Below are 8,801 nucleotides of genomic sequence, written 5' to 3'. Positions count from 1 at the left end.
TATTTCAAAAGTTATGAGCTTTTTTCTAAATATGTAAATGAGGATTTATAAGACAACTGGGAGGTAACAGCAGCGATTCTCCTGAGGTGGTGCTTCCTCCCAGCCTCTGACTCTGTCCTATCAGCAGGATGCTGTTTCACAGCATTAGGAGACAGTCTAGAGGGAAGGGGGATCCATTCAAACAGCCATATCTCGGGCTGTGGACGACCTAGAACCGCGGTTCTGGTGGCATATGAAAGGGGAGATTCCAATCTTTCATATGACAGTAGAATCACAGTTCTAGCTGTGACAGAGCCTGAGATATAGCCAGTTGAATACAGAATTGGGAATGAAAGCTGTATACTATAAGATCACACTGTGTTGCTGGACAGGGAAGGGTGCAGAAGCTGATTGGACAGCGTCATACAGAAAACATTACACCGCCCAAAGTGAAAAGAAAGAGTCTTGTTTTATAATTCTGGTTATTGATGTGTCTAAAAGCGACAATTCTCCCCGTCGGGGAATCGAACCCCGGTCTCCCGCGTGACAGGCGGGGATACTCTCCACTATACTAACGAGGACCTGCTGATACCACGGCTGTGTGAGTTGCGTGGAGCAGGCCTAGCGGCGGCGCATGTGTGGCCTGAGTGCATTGTGTAAATGGCATATATGTGGAATGGGTCTGTATGGCGTGTCCGATGCCGAGAGTGGTCTTTGTTTTGGTAACTATGCTATGCCCCCACATCCCTGTGCTCGTTATTCACTATTAATCTGACACCACTGAGACCATTCAACAACTCTAATACAGATTAGTGTGCCCCCCTATGATAGGAAAATGAATAAATATGGCAATGACATATTGTCTTCTCTTTATGTGGTAATAACTTTGGAATTCTTTTATTTATCCAAGCATTCTGAGATTGTTTTCTTGTGACACATTGTACTTTATGTAAGTGGTAAAATGTGGTCGATACAATCCGAATCGTAGAGAAAATTGTAGAGAAAATTAGCATTTTTCTAAATGTATCTGCTTGTAAGACAGATAATAATCCTGGTACTGCAATTTCGTCCTATTTAAAGAGGCTCTGTCACTTGTACTTCCCTATCTCCTAGCTAATTTGATAGGCGCTGTCACACTGATAATACTAGTGAAAATTGTGTCCCAAAACAATTATTATTTCAAAAGTTATGAGCTTTTTTCTAAATATGTAAATGAGGATTTATAAGACAACTGGGAGGTAACAGCAGCGATTCTCCTGAGGTGGTGCTTCCTCCCAGCCTCTGACTCTGTCCTATCAGCAGGATGCTGTTTCACAGCATTAGGAGACAGTCTAGAGGGAAGGGGGATCCATTCAAACAGCCATATCTCGGGCTGTGGACGACCTAGAACCGCGGTTCTGGTGGCATATGAAAGGGGAGATTCCAATCTTTCATATGACAGTAGAATCACAGTTCTAGCTGTGACAGAGCCTGAGATATAGCTAGTTGAATACAGAATTGGGAATGAAAGCTGTATACTATAAGATCACACTGTGTTGCTGGACAGGGAAGGGTGCAGAAGCTGATTGGACAGCGTCATACAGAAAACATTACACCGCCCAAAGTGAAAAGAAAGAGTCTTGTTTTATAATTCTGGTTATTGATGTGTCTAAAAGCGACAATTCTCCCCGTCGGGGAATCGAACCCCGGTCTCCCGCGTGACAGGCGGGGATACTCTCCACTATACTAACGAGGACCTGCTGATACCACGGCTGTGTGAGTTGCGTGGAGCAGGCCTAGCGGCGGCGCATGTGTGGCCTGAGTGCATTGTGTAAATGGCATATATGTGGAATGGGTCTGTATGGCGTGTCCGATGCCGAGAGTGGTCTTTGTTTTGGTAACTATGCTATGCCCCCACATCCCTGTGCTCGTTATTCACTATTAATCTGACACCACTGAGACCATTCAACAACTCTAATACAGATTAGTGTGCCCCCCTATGATAGGAAAATGAATAAATATGGCAATGACATATTGTCTTCTCTTTATGTGGTAATAACTTTGGAATTCTTTTATTTATCCAAGCATTCTGAGATTGTTTTCTTGTGACACATTGTACTTTATGTAAGTGGTAAAATGTGGTCGATACAATACGAATCGTAGAGAAAATTGTAGAGAAAATTAGCATTTTTCTAAATGTATCTGCTTGTAAGACAGATAATAATCCTGGTACTGCAATTTCGTCCTATTTAAAGAGGCTCTGTCACTTGTACTTCCCTATCTCCTAGCTAATTTGATAGGCGCTGTCACACTGATAATACTAGTGAAAATTGTGTCCCAAAACGTTTATTATTTCAAAAGTTATGAGCTTTTTTCTAAATATGTAAATGAGGATTTATAAGACAACTGGGAGGTAACAGCAGCGATTCTCCTGAGGTGGTGCTTCCTCCCAGCCTCTGACTCTGTCCTATCAGCAGGATGCTGTTTCACAGCATTAGGAGACAGTCTAGAGGGAAGGGGGATCCATTCAAACAGCCATATCTCGGGCTGTGGACGACCTAGAACCGCGGTTCTGGTGGCATATGAAAGGGGAGATTCCAATCTTTCATATGACAGTAGAATCACAGTTCTAGCTGTGACAGAGCCTGAGATATAGCCAGTTGAATACAGAATTGGGAATGAAAGCTGTATACTATAAGATCACACTGTGTTGCTGGACAGGGAAGGGTGCAGAAGCTGATTGGACAGCGTCATACAGAAAACATTACACCGCCCAAAGTGAAAAGAAAGAGTCTTGTTTTATAATTCTGGTTATTGATGTGTCTAAAAGTGACAATTCTCCCCGTCGGGGAATCGAACCCCGGTCTCCCGCGTGACAGGCGGGGATACTCTCCACTATACTAACGAGGACCTGCTGATACCACGGCTGTGTGAGTTGCGTGGAGCAGGCCTAGCGGCGGCGCATGTGTGGCCTGAGTGCATTGTGTAAATGGCATATATGTGGAATGGGTCTGTATGGCGTGTCCGATGCCGAGAGTGGTCTTTGTTTTGGTAACTATGCTATGCCCCCACATCCCTGTGCTCGTTATTCACTATTAATCTGACACCACTGAGACCATTCAACAACTCTAATACAGATTAGTGTGCCCCCCTATGATAGGAAAATGAATAAATATGGCAATGACATATTGTCTTCTCTTTATGTGGTAATAACTTTGGAATTCTTTTATTTATCCAAGCATTCTGAGATTGTTTTCTTGTGACACATTGTACTTTATGTAAGTGGTAAAATGTGGTCGATACAATCCGAATCGTAGCGAAAATTGTAGAGAAAATTAGCATTTTTCTAAATGTATCTGCTTGTAAGACAGATAATAATCCTGGTACTGCAATTTCGTCCTATTTAAAGAGGCTCTGTCACTTGTACTTCCCTATCTCCTAGCTAATTTGATAGGCGCTGTCACACTGATAATACTAGTGAAAATTGTGTCCCAAAACGTTTATTATTTCAAAAGTTATGAGCTTTTTTCTAAATATGTAAATGAGGATTTATAAGACAACTGGGAGGTAACAGCAGCGATTCTCCTGAGGTGGTGCTTCCTCCCAGCCTCTGACTCTGTCCTATCAGCAGGATGCTGTTTCACAGCATTAGGAGACAGTCTAGAGGGAAGGGGGATCCATTCAAACAGCCATATCTCGGGCTGTGGACGACCTAGAACCGCGGTTCTGGTGGCATATGAAAGGGGAGATTCCAATCTTTCATATGACAGTAGAATCACAGTTCTAGCTGTGACAGAGCCTGAGATATAGCCAGTTGAATACAGAATTGGGAATGAAAGCTGTATACTATAAGATCACACTGTGTTGCTGGACAGGGAAGGGTGCAGAAGCTGATTGGACAGCGTCATACAGAAAACATTACACCGCCCAAAGTGAAAAGAAAGAGTCTTGTTTTATAATTCTGGTTATTGATGTGTCTAAAAGCGACAATTCTCCCCGTCGGGGAATCGAACCCCGGTCTCCCGCGTGACAGGTGGGGATACTCTCCACTATACTAACGAGGACCTGCTGATACCACGGCTGTGTGAGTTGCGTGGAGCAGGCCTAGCGGCGGCGCATGTGTGGCCTGAGTGCATTGTGTAAATGGCATATATGTGGAATGGGTCTGTATGGCGTGTCCGATGCCGAGAGTGGTCTTTGTTTTGGTAACTATGCTATGCCCCCACATCCCTGTGCTCGTTATTCACTATTAATCTGACACCACTGAGACCATTCAACAACTCTAATACAGATTAGTGTGCCCCCCTATGATAGGAAAATGAATAAATATGGCAATGACATATTGTCTTCTCTTTATGTGGTAATAACTTTGGAATTCTTTTATTTATCCAAGCATTCTGAGATTGTTTTCTTGTGACACATTGTACTTTATGTAAGTGGTAAAATGTGGTCGATACAATCCGAATCGTAGAGAAAATTGTAGAGAAAATGAGCATTTTTCTAAATGTATCTGCTTGTAAGACAGATAATAATCCTGGTACTGCAATTTCGTCCTATTTAAAGAGGCTCTGTCACTTGTACTTCCCTATCTCCTAGCTAATTTGATAGGCGCTGTCACACTGATAATACTAGTGAAAATTTTGTCCCAAAACGTTTATTATTTCAAAAGTTATGAGCTTTTTTCTAAATATGTAAATGAGGATTTATAAGACAACTGGGAGGTAACAGCAGCGATTCTCCTGAGGTGGTGCTTCCTCCCAGCCTCTGACTCTGTCCTATCAGCAGGATGCTGTTTCACAGCATTAGGAGACAGTCTAGAGGGAAGGGGGATCCATTCAAACAGCCATATCTCGGGCTGTGGACGACCTAGAACCGCGGTTCTGGTGGCATATGAAAGGGGAGATTCCAATCTTTCATATGACAGTAGAATCACAGTTCTAGCTGTGACAGAGCCTGAGATATAGCTAGTTGAATACAGAATTGGGAATGAAAGCTGTATACTATAAGATCACACTGTGTTGCTGGACAGGGAAGGGTGCAGAAGCTGATTGGACAGCGTCATACAGAAAACATTACACCGCCCAAAGTGAAAAGAAAGAGTCTTGTTTTATAATTCTGGTTATTGATGTGTCTAAAAGCGACAATTCTCCCCGTCGGGGAATCGAACCCCGGTCTCCCGCGTGACAGGCGGGGATACTCTCCACTATACTAACGAGGACCTGCTGATACCACGGCTGTGTGAGTTGCGTGGAGCAGGCCTAGCGGCGGCGCATGTGTGGCCTGAGTGCATTGTGTAAATGGCATATATGTGGAATGGGTCTGTATGGCGTGTCCGATGCCGAGAGTGGTCTTTGTTTTGGTAACTATGCTATGCCCCCACATCCCTGTGCTCGTTATTCACTATTAATCTGACACCACTGAGACCATTCAACAACTCTAATACAGATTAGTGTGCCCCCCTATGATAGGAAAATGAATAAATATGGCAATGACATATTGTCTTCTCTTTATGTGGTAATAACTTTGGAATTCTTTTATTTATCCAAGCATTCTGAGATTGTTTTCTTGTGACACATTGTACTTTATGTAAGTGGTAAAATGTGGTCGATACAATACGAATCGTAGAGAAAATTGTAGAGAAAATTAGCATTTTTCTAAATGTATCTGCTTGTAAGACAGATAATAATCCTGGTACTGCAATTTCGTCCTATTTAAAGAGGCTCTGTCACTTGTACTTCCCTATCTCCTAGCTAATTTGATAGGCGCTGTCACACTGATAATACTAGTGAAAATTGTGTCCCAAAACGTTTATTATTTCAAAAGTTATGAGCTTTTTTCTAAATATGTAAATGAGGATTTATAAGACAACTGGGAGGTAACAGCAGCGATTCTCCTGAGGTGGTGCTTCCTCCCAGCCTCTGACTCTGTCCTATCAGCAGGATGCTGTTTCACAGCATTAGGAGACAGTCTAGAGGGAAGGGGGATCCATTCAAACAGCCATATCTCGGGCTGTGGACGACCTAGAACCGCGGTTCTGGTGGCATATGAAAGGGGAGATTCCAATCTTTCATATGACAGTAGAATCACAGTTCTAGCTGTGACAGAGCCTGAGATATAGCCAGTTGAATACAGAATTGGGAATGAAAGCTGTATACTATAAGATCACACTGTGTTGCTGGACAGGGAAGGGTGCAGAAGCTGATTGGACAGCGTCATACAGAAAACATTACACCGCCCAAAGTGAAAAGAAAGAGTCTTGTTTTATAATTCTGGTTATTGATGTGTCTAAAAGTGACAATTCTCCCCGTCGGGGAATCGAACCCCGGTCTCCCGCGTGACAGGCGGGGATACTCTCCACTATACTAACGAGGACCTGCTGATACCACGGCTGTGTGAGTTGCGTGGAGCAGGCCTAGCGGCGGCGCATGTGTGGCCTGAGTGCATTGTGTAAATGGCATATATGTGGAATGGGTCTGTATGGCGTGTCCGATGCCGAGAGTGGTCTTTGTTTTGGTAACTATGCTATGCCCCCACATCCCTGTGCTCGTTATTCACTATTAATCTGACACCACTGAGACCATTCAACAACTCTAATACAGATTAGTGTGCCCCCCTATGATAGGAAAATGAATAAATATGGCAATGACATATTGTCTTCTCTTTATGTGGTAATAACTTTGGAATTCTTTTATTTATCCAAGCATTCTGAGATTGTTTTCTTGTGACACATTGTACTTTATGTAAGTGGTAAAATGTGGTCGATACAATCCGAATCGTAGCGAAAATTGTAGAGAAAATTAGCATTTTTCTAAATGTATCTGCTTGTAAGACAGATAATAATCCTGGTACTGCAATTTCGTCCTATTTAAAGAGGCTCTGTCACTTGTACTTCCCTATCTCCTAGCTAATTTGATAGGCGCTGTCACACTGATAATACTAGTGAAAATTGTGTCCCAAAACAATTATTATTTCAAAAGTTATGAGCTTTTTTCTAAATATGTAAATGAGGATTTATAAGACAACTGGGAGGTAACAGCAGCGATTCTCCTGAGGTGGTGCTTCCTCCCAGCCTCTGACTCTGTCCTATCAGCAGGATGCTGTTTCACAGCATTAGGAGACAGTCTAGAGGGAAGGGGGATCCATTCAAACAGCCATATCTCGGGCTGTGGACGACCTAGAACCGCGGTTCTGGTGGCATATGAAAGGGGAGATTCCAATCTTTCATATGACAGTAGAATCACAGTTCTAGCTGTGACAGAGCCTGAGATATAGCCAGTTGAATACAGAATTGGGAATGAAAGCTGTATACTATAAGATCACACTGTGTTGCTGGACAGGGAAGGGTGCAGAAGCTGATTGGACAGCGTCATACAGAAAACATTACACCGCCCAAAGTGAAAAGAAAGAGTCTTGTTTTATAATTCTGGTTATTGATGTGTCTAAAAGTGACAATTCTCCCCGTCGGGGAATCGAACCCCGGTCTCCCGCGTGACAGGCGGGGATACTCTCCACTATACTAACGAGGACCTGCTGATACCACGGCTGTGTGAGTTGCGTGGAGCAGGCCTAGCGGCGGCGCATGTGTGGCCTGAGTGCATTGTGTAAATGGCATATATGTGGAATGGGTCTGTATGGCGTGTCCGATGCCGAGAGTGGTCTTTGTTTTGGTAACTATGCTATGCCCCCACATCCCTGTGCTCGTTATTCACTATTAATCTGACACCACTGAGACCATTCAACAACTCTAATACAGATTAGTGTGCCCCCCTATGATAGGAAAATGAATAAATATGGCAATGACATATTGTCTTCTCTTTATGTGGTAATAACTTTGGAATTCTTTTATTTATCCAAGCATTCTGAGATTGTTTTCTTGTGACACATTGTACTTTATGTAAGTGGTAAAATGTGGTCGATACAATCCGAATCGTAGCGAAAATTGTAGAGAAAATTAGCATTTTTCTAAATGTATCTGCTTGTAAGACAGATAATAATCCTGGTACTGCAATTTCGTCCTATTTAAAGAGGCTCTGTCACTTGTACTTCCCTATCTCCTAGCTAATTTGATAGGCGCTGTCACACTGATAATACTAGTGAAAATTGTGTCCCAAAACGTTTATTATTTCAAAAGTTATGAGCTTTTTTCTAAATATGTAAATGAGGATTTATAAGACAACTGGGAGGTAACAGCAGCGATTCTCCTGAGGTGGTGCTTCCTCCCAGCCTCTGACTCTGTCCTATCAGCAGGATGCTGTTTCACAGCATTAGGAGACAGTCTAGAGGGAAGGGGGATCCATTCAAACAGCCATATCTCGGGCTGTGGACGACCTAGAACCGCGGTTCTGGTGGCATATGAAAGGGGAGATTCCAATCTTTCATATGACAGTAGAATCACAGTTCTAGCTGTGACAGAGCCTGAGATATAGCCAGTTGAATACAGAATTGGGAATGAAAGCTGTATACTATAAGATCACACTGTGTTGCTGGACAGGGAAGGGTGCAGAAGCTGATTGGACAGCGTCATACAGAAAACATTACACCGCCCAAAGTGAAAAGAAAGAGTCTTGTTTTATAATTCTGGTTATTGATGTGTCTAAAAGCGACAATTCTCCCCGTCGGGGAATCGAACCCCGGTCTCCCGCGTGACAGGTGGGGATACTCTCCACTATACTAACGAGGACCTGCTGATACCACGGCTGTGTGAGTTGCGTGGAGCAGGCCTAGCGGCGGCGCATGTGTGGCCTGAGTGCATTGTGTAAATGGCATATATGTGGAATGGGTCTGTATGGCGTGTCCGATGCCGAGAGTGGTCTTTGTTTTGGTAACTATGCTATGCCCCCACA

General features: G+C 43.3%; 8 non-coding genes across 8 annotated transcripts; all 8 read right to left on the bottom strand.

The window, feature by feature from the left end:
• Positions 1-488: 488 nt before the first annotated feature.
• Positions 489-560, bottom strand: TRNAD-GUC (transfer RNA aspartic acid (anticodon GUC)). The gene has a single exon. It is a non-coding gene; the product is annotated as a tRNA-Asp (tRNA).
• A 1,082-nt stretch (positions 561-1,642) lies between these two features.
• On the bottom strand, positions 1,643-1,714 carry TRNAD-GUC (transfer RNA aspartic acid (anticodon GUC)). The gene has a single exon. It is a non-coding gene; the product is annotated as a tRNA-Asp (tRNA).
• Positions 1,715-2,796: 1,082 nt separating this feature from the next.
• TRNAD-GUC (transfer RNA aspartic acid (anticodon GUC)) lies at positions 2,797-2,868 on the bottom strand. Its single transcript has one exon. It is a non-coding gene; the product is annotated as a tRNA-Asp (tRNA).
• Positions 2,869-3,950: 1,082 nt separating this feature from the next.
• On the bottom strand, positions 3,951-4,022 carry TRNAD-GUC (transfer RNA aspartic acid (anticodon GUC)). Its single transcript has one exon. It is a non-coding gene; the product is annotated as a tRNA-Asp (tRNA).
• A 1,082-nt stretch (positions 4,023-5,104) lies between these two features.
• On the bottom strand, positions 5,105-5,176 carry TRNAD-GUC (transfer RNA aspartic acid (anticodon GUC)). Its single transcript has one exon. It is a non-coding gene; the product is annotated as a tRNA-Asp (tRNA).
• Positions 5,177-6,258: 1,082 nt separating this feature from the next.
• Positions 6,259-6,330, bottom strand: TRNAD-GUC (transfer RNA aspartic acid (anticodon GUC)). The gene has a single exon. It is a non-coding gene; the product is annotated as a tRNA-Asp (tRNA).
• Positions 6,331-7,412: 1,082 nt separating this feature from the next.
• Positions 7,413-7,484, bottom strand: TRNAD-GUC (transfer RNA aspartic acid (anticodon GUC)). Its single transcript has one exon. It is a non-coding gene; the product is annotated as a tRNA-Asp (tRNA).
• A 1,082-nt stretch (positions 7,485-8,566) lies between these two features.
• On the bottom strand, positions 8,567-8,638 carry TRNAD-GUC (transfer RNA aspartic acid (anticodon GUC)). Its single transcript has one exon. It is a non-coding gene; the product is annotated as a tRNA-Asp (tRNA).
• Between the last annotated feature and the right edge of the window lie 163 nt (positions 8,639-8,801).

The sequence above is a fragment of the Rhinoderma darwinii genome, unplaced genomic scaffold (assembly GCF_050947455.1).
Source record: "Rhinoderma darwinii isolate aRhiDar2 unplaced genomic scaffold, aRhiDar2.hap1 Scaffold_888, whole genome shotgun sequence".
NCBI classification, from domain to species: domain Eukaryota; kingdom Metazoa; phylum Chordata; class Amphibia; order Anura; family Rhinodermatidae; genus Rhinoderma; species Rhinoderma darwinii.
The sequence above is the reverse complement of the archived record's forward strand: the minus strand, read 5'-3'. Positions and strand labels throughout refer to the sequence as shown.